The sequence below is a fragment of the Microcebus murinus genome, chromosome 4 (assembly GCF_040939455.1).
Source record: "Microcebus murinus isolate Inina chromosome 4, M.murinus_Inina_mat1.0, whole genome shotgun sequence".
Lineage (NCBI taxonomy): Eukaryota > Metazoa > Chordata > Mammalia > Primates > Cheirogaleidae > Microcebus > Microcebus murinus.
The window spans coordinates 31,132,963-31,146,544 of NC_134107.1; positions in this window are offsets into that span (position 1 = coordinate 31,132,963).

Below are 13,582 nucleotides of genomic sequence, written 5' to 3' on the forward strand. Positions count from 1 at the left end.
TCTCCAAATTAGTGTTCCAGAGAAACTCTAACACATGCACAAGGAAACAAGTGCAAGAATGTTTATTGCCACTTTTCCCTTGGAGCAAAAATTTGGAAATGATTTAAATATCTATCAATAGAGATGGATAAATTGTGATATATTTATATAATGGAATACTATTCAGAACTAAAATGAAGGTGAGAGAACAGCACATACCAATATTGATAAAATGCAAATCGCAGAATGATACAGACAGCAAAAGACCATCTAAATAAAGTCTTAAAATGTGCAAAATTTGGCTATTTACAGTTTAGGGATACATACATATGTAGTTAAAGTATAAAAATAAACATGGGAACTTAGGGAAGTAGTTATTAATATCTCTCAGAAGAGAAGGAAGAGAGTAGGGCTGGGGCTAAGGTACCCTGTGGTCTGTAACTGTACCTGCCATTATAATCCTTTGTCTCTCAAAAAGAAAGACAAACTGTATATTCCTCTGTGTTTGAAATATTTCACAACTATATTTATTAAAAATCCAGAAGGAAAAGTAAAATTAAGGTTTTAACAGTGATCATTTCTGGAGGTATGGATTTCTTTTGTTGGTTTTAGGATTTCTTTTCCTTTTTCATCTTTGTTATTGCTTAGAAAGTCCAATTATTTTTTATTTTTTCTGAATATAAGTGAAATAATTAGGCTCTTTCCTCATCTGAATATTTGTGCGTGTGTGTGTGTGTGTGTGTGTGTGTGTGTGTGTGTGGTGTGGCACATGGGCCTTTAGTAATAACAAACAACGAAAGTTAATTGCAACTGAAAACATTTTTTCTCCATCAGTCATTTAGAATTTGGGGCGGAGGAGTGACTTTTCTGGACTATGCAGATTACAACCTCATGATAACCCTGGCTGGTGTGTGGACATGACCTGGCCGGTGGTGGTTTCCGGTGTTTGGGTAGGAACTGGTTTCTGGCTATTTCACCACCTCCGGAGAAGTGAGAGGTGTTGCTCCCAGGGGCGCCCCGTCAGTGCCACATCTACCCGAGAGTCCCTGCCCAGCCATGCAATCACTTCTGAAACTAATGAGATCAGCAGCTCCTCACGAAACCATGAGTCATCCCTATTGGTGAGGATTTTCAGGAACCCGAGGAGTGCCTTGAAGTGCCGGCTTCACCAGATATGCAGACACCACCAACCCTTCCCCTGACACCGAGCACCACATCTGGCCCATTGCCAAGGGTCACAAAGTCACCAACCGCCAAAAATCCTCTTGGGTCTCAGGTGAGGGCCTGTAAAATTAATGCCATCCCAATTATAATTCCAGTGGAATTGTTTTCAAGGAACTTGATTATCTAAAATGTATATCAACTCACAAATAACCAACACAACATTAATTTTAAGACATATTAGAAGATCAAGAATAACAACAGTGTGGTATTGGTTCAGAAAGAGACAAATTAGCCAACGGACAAGAAGAAATTAATGTCAGACAGAAATAGATGATAGATAGATGACAGATTCTTTGAGAGAGACACTTTTTAAAATCAGTATCACTGGGAGACTAGAAAACTGACTAGGATATGAAGAAAATTGAAATTCGATCCCTATCTAACTCCATAAACAAGAGTAGATTCTAGGTGGATTAAAGACCTACATATGAGCTATAAAACTATAAAATAAGTGGAAGAAAATGTAGAATATCTTTGTGACCTAAGAGTTGGTAGGGGGAATGGGAAGAGTTAATAAAACTTACAAAGCACAAACTCTATGGCAAACAAAACAAAACAATAAAACCATGAAATATTTGACTATAACAAAATGAAGAATTTTTGTTTATCAACAGACACCATGAAAAAAAAAATAATAGATGAATCACAGCACTTAAAAAAGGAAGGTAAGAGAACACCTTAGAAGATATTTGCAATCCCTAAAACCAATGTCTATAATATTGAAGCAAATTCAATAAAAGACAATAGCCCTGATAGAAAAATAGACTGAGATTATGAAAAGACAATATGCAAAAAAGGAAACACAAAAGGTTACTTAGTGTATGAAAGACACTCAAAATTATTAGTAATCAGAGAAAAGCTATTTTTAAAAATTTTAATTTATTTTCTAAATTGGTAAATAAAAAGTACATGCGTTTATGGAGTACAACATGATGTTTTGAAATATGTATATATTGTGGAATGAGCTAACTAATATGCATTACCTCACATACTTACCATTTTTTTGTGATGAGAACACTTCAAGTCTACTCTTTTAGCCATTTTCAAGTATATGATACATTGTTATTAACTATAGTCACCATGTTGTAGAGAGAAGTAATTTAAAACAAGAAATATCACTTCCCACCTTCTGGACTAGCAGTAATCCCAGGCTAGACAATGGAAGTGTTGGTGAGGATAAGAACTCTCGAGAACCTTCATGCACTGTGAGTGGAGTGGAGACCCAGCAGCTCCATCTTAGCTGCACATCCCAATGAGTTCTTTACTCAGCCCCATAAGGGCCCATGTCCAAGAATGTTCACTGCTGCAATATTTGGGGTGGCAGAATGTTGGAGACAGCTGGCATATTTGTCATTGGGAGAGGACAGAGGCAAATTGTGGGAGACACTTACATTGGGGCATCACAGTGAGAAACGGTGAATTCGTTGTGACGATGAATTTGGTGTAAACATATTATGGAGAGACCTTCAAAAAGGTTATACTTAGTAGAAAAAATAAAAAATAGAATGAGATATATAATCAAGTACAATTTGCATAAAATTGAAATAAAGCACATAAACAAAAACATATATTTGAAAAACACCTATTAAAAAAGACCTAACATGACAAAAAACACATTACATAGAATCGAATGGTTGCCCATTGAGGAAGTACAGAAATGGGAGTAGGCATGAAATAAAAGACAATAAATGAATAAGTAAAACAAAAAGAAACCTTCAGGGATGAAAAACAATTATGTTCCATAAACCGTGGAGTGTGATTAGCTCTGCAGCTAAAGGAGATTCTTTCTTTCCAAGTGCTCATTCTCTCATGGGAAAAAGTTGCTATGAGTGTAAAAGAAATTAAACATATATATATTAAGGTATTGTCACACTGTCAGGCAAAGGAATATGCAATATACAGATGCTCCTTTTCAACCAGACGGACTGTGATAAAAGCCATAATACAGGGTGTATTACAACATAAAGCAAAGTGACCAACATCTACTTTGTCACAGACTGAACCCCCTATGTTTCCTCTTCCAGGATATATTAATGGGCACAGTATATCCAATGAAAATCTAAGCACAAATTATCTGAGGCAAAACATCACAGATACCTGTGCTGGGACTGATGGAAATGCAGTAAAGTATTGCATTCATTGCAATTTTCATCAGCATTTTGAATCGTGCATCGACAATGAGAGCACTGTGAGCATATCATCTACTGTGTGATATCAGTTAAACATGTATTATGTATATTCACCCATGTTTCTAGACTTTACGACCACCCTGTAGAAGAACACAGTACCATGAAAAAATGAACAATTCCTCTGCGGTCTCTTTTTTCCCCTCCATCCTTAGAGTTTCTCCGCCATCATCTTTTCATTCTTTCTCCTACCATATTTACATGGTAAATATATTGAAATAAAAGAAATGCCCATGAATAGGAGAACAATCAAACCAATCTTTTTTTTTTTCCACTTGAAAGAATATAATGAATAACACTGTTACAGGAGAAGAGAAAGACTCGTAGCACATAAGGGAATAATGCATCTTGGCCAAGCACACAAATTCATCAGCAGAGCTCAAGTTTCTCCCTGGTGAGTCATTTTGTCTGGTATCCCTGCTCACCTGCATTGCCAACAGTGTTTAATTCAACAAATTCCATACCTCTTCCAATCCTTTGGGAATTCAGAATGGTTGCTGTGGACAATAGCAGGTCATGCATGGAGAAGAAAAGATAATGAAATATTTTTTCAAAATTGATTGGGTGAGGGTGTAGAGATTTGTAGAGCTATAATGAGTAATCCTGCAACAATACAGCTAAATTTCATCTATGCCAAGGTGCCATTGATTGTAGATGCGTCCTATTTTATGTATCATTAAGTAAGAAAAAAACAATGTCAATTAAACTATGACATATGCCATCCTTAACAAAAACAGTAATACGTGTTCAACACCCTGGCAAGCCTGGGTTTATATCCCAACTCTTCCACTTTCAGCTGTGAGAACAAGCAAACTAACCTCTCTAAGCCTCAGTGTCAGCCTTGTAATATCAAAACAGTAATTGTACCTGCTAACTTATGTGGAGCTTAAGTGCGATAATGAATGCAAAGTGTTTAGCATAATATCAAGCGCACACAGGTCATCAGTACTTAAAATACGGTGTCTATTTTGGTATCAATGAGGTTTGTAATAATATGAGAAATGCTTATGGTATAATAATAATGTAAAAGCAGGGCACAAAATAATACTGTAATTTAATCTCAAGTAAGTTTTTAAAAAGTAATGTATAAAAAATGCTAGAAAGATACGAAAATGTTAATACATACAACATATATTTGGGGGATGAAACTATTGATTTTTCTTCTTTTTTATAGCCTTTCATCTTGGCTTTCTAACTTCTCTACAATATTCATTTTAGTGGGAAAAAAGTATTTGATTATTTTCATGATTTACTCCTAGATCCTCCTTTCATGCTCAAATATCATCCATCGAATGAGTAATATCACCGTTGAATGAGTAAATGAATGCATGTATTTGTAGGGTCAACAAATGCGCCTAGAATGCATCCATCCTACCACTTCTCATTCCAGCCCAAGGAGGGCAGCCACCTTCTGCTGAGTCCTTTTCAACACAATAGCCCAGTTTTTTCCTTCTAATCAATTGAAATAGCAAGATGAGTGATGCTTATCCCTGATCTCATGTATGATTCCTTCCCAGAACACTTACATGTTAATAGTGATCAAAATTCTAAAGGCAAAAAAGGCAAGGTGGAATTTTAGGTAACCAATGTTTAAAAGAGGACATTTGGAAAGAGAGGTCTTTCAATTCCAACAATTTCACTTTCCATTACTGAAAGATTGTAAGAGTTGTAGATTGTAAGATTGTAAGGCAGAGTCCCATGCCTTACACCAATTGGAAAACTCCAGATTTTCCTAAATTGTCATTAATGTCAAATATTCTACCACTCATGCTGGTCAGACAATATATTCCAACCTTGTTTTTGCCCCTAAGGTTCCAGAAATCATCTCTTTTTATATTCCAAGCACTTGGCTCTCAACAGATCCCAAACCAATTGCTTGTCCAGTGATCAAGTAATTTCTCCTAGCAAAAAGGAGATTTCTTTCTTTCAAAGCCATGAATCCCCCTTGCTCCCAGACTTCATTCCTCACCTCCTTTGTCTATCCTAACAGAATGGCACAGTGCAGGTGGCTGACCTGTGAAATGACTTTCTCAGGCATGTCCTAAGAACCAGTTTCCAGGGAGACATACTGGATGGTCAGTACCATGTCATGCCATGATTTGGAAAGCCACTGGAAATGACTGGTAGGTGAGTCACATGGCTGTGTCATTGTGTTTGTTACAGGGACCAAAGCTAGATTTGTGTTTAAGCTTGAAGATTCAGAGAGGAATCACTCTCGGGAAATAACCAGAGGCTCATATTACTCCAAATTACCTGCAAAAGGTAGAGTCCTACCTTGCCTGCAGGTGGAGGTGTTATAGCCTTTGAAACTCCACTGAAAGGCTGCAGGCATCTGTCCCCAGCATTGTGGGTAGTTTGCAAAGAAATGTTTACCTATGGAAAGGCCAAAGCAAAGAGGAGACTGTGTCCTACCATATACACAGAGGGAAGGATAGCAGACGGTTTTAGAGCAGCCTTTGGAATTGTTGGTTGATGTGCTAGAAAGAGCATACGGCTTGGTTTTCAGAAAACCTGCATTCAAGTTCCTCTTCTGTCACTCAATGGCAGTGAGATCTTGGGTGAATCTCTTAACCTCCCTGAGCTCCCTTAACCTCTTTGTCATCTATAACATGGTGACAATAATTATAGGGTGTTAGGATGAATAGTTGAGACAACTTACATTGATCTCCTGACATGCAGTAGGTGTTCAATATTCATTCTCTTTCCACTTTTTTCAGATATGAAAATATAGACTTCAAGAGACACCATGATTCCCCAAAGGTGTCCCACATCAATGGTGAACGACAAACATTCCTTCTCTGTCTGAAAGTAGAAGAACTGGACCTTAAGTCTAGTTTTCTAATTTAAAATCTAATGCATTTTCTGAAAATTCTTTTTTAGCCTTCTCCCTACAGATGCCAGCTGGCTGGGGGAGGCAAGCTGGGACTGAGGTTGAGGAGGGGAGCACGAGTTCTTCAGGCCATGGTAGGAGAAAACTCAACGTGATGAAAGAGCTCCCTGAAAAACACCTTAGTTCTGCAGAGGGGTGTCAACCTTCCCAGCCAGAGACCAGGTGAAGGCAGCATGTGGGAGGGTCCAGCCCAGCATCGGTGCACGTGGGTGCTCCCTGTAGTCACCCTGCACAGCTGACCCAACACCACATCACTGAAACAGCAATAACTGTAGTCATCACAATTCCCACTTACTGACTGCTTCTTGTGAACCTAGTCACAGGCCAACCATGGCCACCTCATAGGGTTGTTGCGAAAATGCACGTCACTTCTTAAGTCAAGAGGGGGTGGCCACATAGCTGGAGACTAAAAGCCTATATCATCAGCATGTGGAGAGAGACAGTATGGGTAGTGGAGAGTACATGGGGTTTTGAAGTCAGACAGCCTGAGGTTCAAATCCCATCTCTGTCTTTTTATGAAGTGTATAATTTGGAGAAGGAAGATAACTTTTCTGAGTGTGTTTCCTTGATTGAAAACTGGGGCTCTGATCTGAAACTGAGAAGGGAAAAAAAAAATGCAATAATAGACAGCAAATGACACCCAGAAGAAGGCGAACAGCTGTTAGTTATTATTAAAGCATCAAAATGGGTTTTTGTTTTATTTTGGTTTTGTGGTTTGTTTTGTTTTTGTGGAAGGAAGAAGGGGCTTTTTAAGAATTATAATGGAAAAAGAGAATATATCTTAAAATAAGCAAATATAATCTCAGAGGCTGAAAAATGCATGTTCTTACCTTCATTCAACATTACTGTATGCCCAGAACTGTGTGGTGCTGTGATAGAACAAGCAATGTGACCTACCTCCTACCCTGGAGTCCAGTGTACATAACACTCACACACATACGAGAAAATTCCAAAGTCCTCCCAGTGTGGCAAATTATGACAATGCAGCAACTTGGCGCCCTGGACCTTGGTAGTTCCTGTCCTGGTTCTTGTCGTAACAGAAAAAACACTAGAGGTTTCTCATCTGGGGGAGGCTTCGTCTAAAGTCTCAACAGCTCAGGCCTTAGACTCCATGTGTTTTTTGTTGTTGGTTTTTTTTTTTTTTTTGGATCTGGCATGACTCTGAGATTCATTTATCAGCCTCTGCCTTGACTTTCCCAGTCCTGGTATAACAGGATGACTTGAAAAGCCTTTCTTTTCTACCACAAGTGCCCCTTCCACCCTCCACCCAGACTCTGGAGAGAGATAAGATCAGAATGCAATAATTTTAAAATGGCACTTTCCCTAGGGATTCAGATATAAGCTTTCTTTCTTAGCTAATGTGTTGAAATTTATAGATTAAACAGGCCCAGAGGGTAAACAAATGTTCCCTTAGCTTCTAGATGCATAGTAAGGCTAGGACCATTACTGTTTAAGAGAACAGGACTTTAGGACTCACTTCCAAGCTCGCCGACATGGCTATTGGCTGGAGGCCTCAGTGCCTTGTCCATGGGGCTGCTCGTGACACGACAGCTGGATTCTCTAGGAGCAAAGAATCTCAGAGACGAAGCAAGAGCATGCCCAAGAGGGAAAACTCAATATCTGCTATAACCTAATTTTAGAAGTGACATCCCATTACTCTGCCATATAATGTTGGTCCCCAACCTGGCACATTGCAGGAGCAGACTATATAAGGATAGGAATAGCAGGAAGCAGGAATCGTTGGGCAATCAGAGAGGGGGGTGACTACAAGGTGATAGCAATCCCTTGAAGCAGTGAAACAGACCATAAGCCTTCCAACTTAGCCGTTTTAATCTTCTAACACTTTATTTAGTTGAACAGAGAAAGTTTTCTATTATCCTTCATCCAACAAGACCAGAAAGGCAAGTATTTTAGATGAAATCTAACAATGGTGTGGTTATTTCTTTCATTTATTGAATGCCTGCTATGTGTCAGGCAAGTGCAGACTTTACATCAATTATCACTGGGCTCTACTTGAGAGCACTGAGTTTTGTTTGCTGGTTCATTATCACAGTCCCAGTGCCTAGAACAATACTGGCACATAGAAGCTCCCAATAAATACTTATTGACTGAATGATATAATTAAATCTTCAAAATAATCTTGCAAAGTAATCATTATCTCCAACATCATAAAGATGTTGGAGCCAGGCTTGGGATGCAGGTCTCTGTAGTTCCAAAGCCTATATTCTTATCCATTACCCTCCACCATTTCCTTTGTCTCTGTTGAGCATCTTGACTCATGAAAACATAAAAACAAAAGAGCCTGAGGTTATCCCAGGAGTCTAGAACTTCATAGGTGCTTTATAATATACTATTTCCAATCTACTGCAGTTTAGGAAGTTGATTCCCCTCGTTTGCTATCAAGATAATCCAGTGGCTAAGGTTGAGTGCTATCGGACTGGAGGGAAACAAAGTCATATATTCCTACAAACACACATTCAAACTGTTTACTCTGTGTGAAAGACTTATGTGAACAGGTAAAATTGTTAAATATACAACTGTTCCAAGTTTTCCTCAATCCTCTGCCTGCCAGTGATTACTTAGATCCTGGCTACTCAATTTCTTGCCAGCCCCCATGCTTGTGGAAGTGTTCTTTCCTTGCCAGAAGAATCTTCCAAACTATTAGGATCAGAATTAGAAAAGGGATAGAAGGAGGGAAGAGAAGGAAGCACAAGCTGGGGTTGGTGGAATGAATTTTAGGAGGGAAAAGGATTGTGAGAAGCAAAAGAGAGTAGCAGTTCTGAGAGAAGTAGATAGAAGAGGAAAAACATTTTTTAAAAATTGCTATCAGCATTTATCCTTTACGGGTTTTCAGAAATATAACTAAAGAACATGAGTTATCTTGAAGTCACTTCTTGTTTCCTGTTCCCTGATCAAGATGGTGTAAGAGCCTGGACTACATGGAATATGGTGCTGGAGAATTATACATAAGAAAGCCCTCCATAAGAAGAATTTCATAAGAAACAATGAAAACACTGCACTGGGAAATACTGGTGAGGTTAGGGGGGAAAAAAGAACACAGGGAAGGTGAGAACATCCTTCTGACAAATAGAGTTTAATATTATCGCCCCCCTGAATTTATTAATAGATCCCAATCGTTAAATTATCATGACCTCAGAGTACTTGAAAAGAAGTGTATATGGGCTGAAGTAGCAATCCGGAGAGCTTCTGAGCTTTATACCAGTCCTAGTTCTGATGAAAGAAATTAAAGAAGATGCAAATAAATGGAAAGGCATCTCATGGTCGTGGATTGGAAGAATTAACTGTTAAAATGTCCATACTATCCAAAGTGATCTACAGATTCAATAAAATCCTTATAAAATTCCAATAATATTTTTCACAGAAATAGAAAAAACAATCTTAAAATTCATATGGAACCACAAAAGACCCTGAATAGCCAAAAAAAATCCTGAGCAAAAAGAACAAAGCTGGCCGGGCGCAGTGGCTCACGCCTGTAATCCTAGCTCTCTGGGAGGCCGAGGCGGGTGGATTGCTTCAGGTCAGGAGTTCGAAACCAGCCTGAGCAAGAGCGAGACCCCCGTCTCTACTATAAATAGAAACAAATTAATTGGCCAACTAATATATATACAAAAAATTAGCCGGGCATGGTGGCGAATGCCCGTAGTCCCAGCTACTTGGGAGGCTGAGGCAGGAGGATTGCTTGAGCCAGGAGTTTGAGGTTGCTGTGAGCTAGGCTGACGCCACGGCACTCACTCTAGCCTGGGCAACAAAGCGAGACTCTGTCTCAAAAAAAAAAAAAAACAAAGCTGGAGACATCAACTACCTTATTTCAAAATCCACTACAAAGCTATAGTAATCAAAGCAGCATGGCATTTGCATAAAAATAGACACCAATGGAACAAAGTAGAGAGCATGGAAATAAATGACACTCAGTTTATACTCAATTAATGTTTGACAAAGATACTAAGGACACACAATAGGGGAAAAGACAGTTTTTTCAATAAATGGTGCTATGAAAACTGGATATCCATATGCAGAAGAATGAAATTAAGCCTTCATCTCAACACCATAGGCAAAAATCAGCTGAAAATAGATTAAAGATTTAAATGTGAGACCTGAACTATAAAACTATCGTAAGAGAACACGGGGGAAAACTCCATAACATTGGTCTGGGCAATCATTTTTTTTGGATATGACCCTAAAAGCACAGACAATGAAAGTAAAAATAGACAAATAGAATTACATAAAACCAAAAGCTCTACACAGCAAAGGAAACAATCAACAGAGTAAAAAGACAACCTACAGACTAGGAGAAAATATTTGCAAATAATACATCTGATAAGGGGTTAATATCCAAAATATATGAAGAACTCAAACAACTCAATAGTAAGAAAACAAATAAACCAATTAAAAAGTGGGCAAAGGACCTAAATAGCCGTGTTTCAAAAGGAGATACACAAATGGCCAACAGGTATGTGAAAAAATTCTCAACATCATTAATCATCAGTGAAATGTAAGTTAAAACCACAAGGAGATATTACCTCACACTGTTAGAATGGCTATTAGCAAAAAGGTTAAAAATAACAGGTGTTGACAAGGTTATGGAGAAAGGAGAACCCTCATACATTTTTGGTAATGTACACACATAAGTTAGTATAATAATCTACAGCTTCGACCCCCAAAACCCACTTTGAGAAATATTTCTTGACATGGGCATGTGGTACATACTACTTGAGTACTAGCTACTCAAGAGGCTGAGGCAAGAAGATTGCTTGATCCCAAGAGTTTGAGGCTGAAATGCACTATGATTGTGTCTGTGAATACCTGTTGCACTCCAGCCCGGGCAACATAGTGAGACCCAGTCTCAAAAAGGAAAGGAAAGAGAAGAAAAGAAAAGAAAGAAGAAATGTAAGAAATGCTTCTTGAGAAATAATCAGAAATATATAGATTTATAAAAAGAATGTTTATAAGGTTACTCATCATGCAAGAGTATTGTTATACAACCTGTATATCCAATAAAAGGAGAATGGTAAAGAAAATATTAAAAATATTTATTTAAGGAAATGAATACATGGATAACTTTTATTTACACATTTTTTGTACTTTAGAAACATTTTACAACTGAATGTGAATTACTTTTATAGCAAGGGAGAAAAAGTGTTTTGTTTTTAAAGAGACAATTAGTCCTAGGAACAATGAGAGGAATTCCGTTTGGCTGTGAAGAAAAATGTCCAGATGGGACAGACTGCCAATGCCTGGACACAGTTAGTTAGGTGGTGTAAAATTTTTAATTTTGGAGATTTAAGAGGAAAGTCTTCAATGACTGGACCAGTGTAGTCAAGAAAGAGAGAGATGAGGATATGTGTACCCAGAGACAGAGGAAAAGATTGAGTGATCTTTTGGAGTCTTTTCTAAATAAGGATACATTTCTTCTTCCTGAAGAACTCCTTTTAGTATTTATTTAACTTTAGTTTTGATAGTGACTAATTCAATTTGGTTTTGCTTGTCTTCAAAGTCTTTATTTGGCCTAACGTTTGAAGAATATTTTTTCTGGGTATAGAATTTTAATTTGGACATCTTTTTCAGCACTTTGAAGAAGTTATTCCATTGTCTCCTGAATTCCATCATTTCTTAAGAAAAGTCATATTACTGTCTTATTGTTCTCTGTTAATTTAAAGATTTTCTCTTTGTCTCTTTGTCTTTGCTTTTCAGTGGTTTTACAATGAAAACCTAGGTGTGATTTTCTTCTGATTCTTTCCTTTTGGAATTTGCAACAATTACTAAACCTGTAGGGTTCGTCCATTTCGGAAAGCTTTTGCCCATTATCTCTCCAAATTTTACTTCAGCATATTCTCTCTCTTCTCATTCTGGAACTATAATTATAGAGCTTTAAAATCTATTTTCTGTGCCTCATATGTCTATTATACTCTTTAATTTTTTTATTCTTTTATATCCCTTTTGTCATAGGGATGGTTTATTTTCCCTTCCTTTTTTTTTTAAATTAAAAGACAACATTTATTTCTCGCAGTTCTGGAGGCTGGGAAGTCCAGGGGTAAGGCAGTTTAGCAGATTCGTGTCTGGTGAGAGCCCACTCCTCATAGGTGATGCCTTCTACCAGATCAGCAATTCGTAGCTCCAAAGCTGAACTCTTTCAGGAGACTGCAAGAGAAAACTTTGCCCTGTAGACAGACAACTGCAATCAGAATTTTGATTAAAAACTGTCACCTTTATTAGTATTAGTTTAGGTTTCCCTTACCCAGGATTCTGTCTCTACTTGTCCCAGGACTGAACTATACCCAATGCCTTAAAACTCTCCACTAGAGAATAAAATGGGCTCTGTCTGTCAGCCAGGATGAGTCCTTTTCCCCATCTCTCAACTCTTCCTGGGTGCTTCTTGGCTCTCTTGCATTTTCCCAGCCCCAGATAAAATTTTTTCTGTAAGGAAATAGCTTATACTGTAATAGGCATGCTGTCATCACAATGTTCTATTCCTTAACAAGAATAAGGCCCCTTGTTGTAACAAGGAAAAGCTCAACTCCCAAAGATTGGTCCCCATGCTTTCTGTTCTCTGGCCTCTGAAGCTTCACTCCTATCATTTCTTCTATAGGCACACACTTTGCAGGAGCCACATTTTGTCATCAGCTACCTACGCAATTTTATTAACTAGTTCTCTTCATTTTGCAACCAACAAAAAACTCAGACTATCTGAAATAAGAGCTTATTGGCCCCTGTAACTGAAAAGTCTAGTAAGAGGGAGTGCTTCAGGTCCAGACCCAACCTGAGCCCTGACGTCGCTGGGATCCAGCAGCAGTTCTCTGAAATTTGGTTTGTTCTATCCACCTCAGCATGTTCACTTTATCCTTAGGCTGACTTCTCTCATGGAACAAAAAGACAGTTGCAGTAGTTCTAGGGGTTCACATCACACCATTTTGAGGAGGTGCATCCTATGTCCCAACACTCCCAGCACAAAGTCCTGAGACACACTCTGATCACACCATCTTGGGTCATATGGGTAACACCCACCAAGGACATGGAGTGCTGTGATGGGCTCCACAGCTACAGTTGAAGGAAGAGTGAGTCTCCTCAGAATTCTATGTATCCCCAAGGGAAATTGGGAGCTACTAGGAAGAGAGAAGAGAGAAATATATGCCCAGGAGGAACCAACAGGAATTCATTATGTTATGAAATCCAGACAACCAGGAGGGGAATCAAAATTAAAAAGTGCAAAATGAATAACCAATGGGAAAGGATCCATGGCAAACATTTAACACACTTAAACTTAGATATAAGACTAAAGAACTTT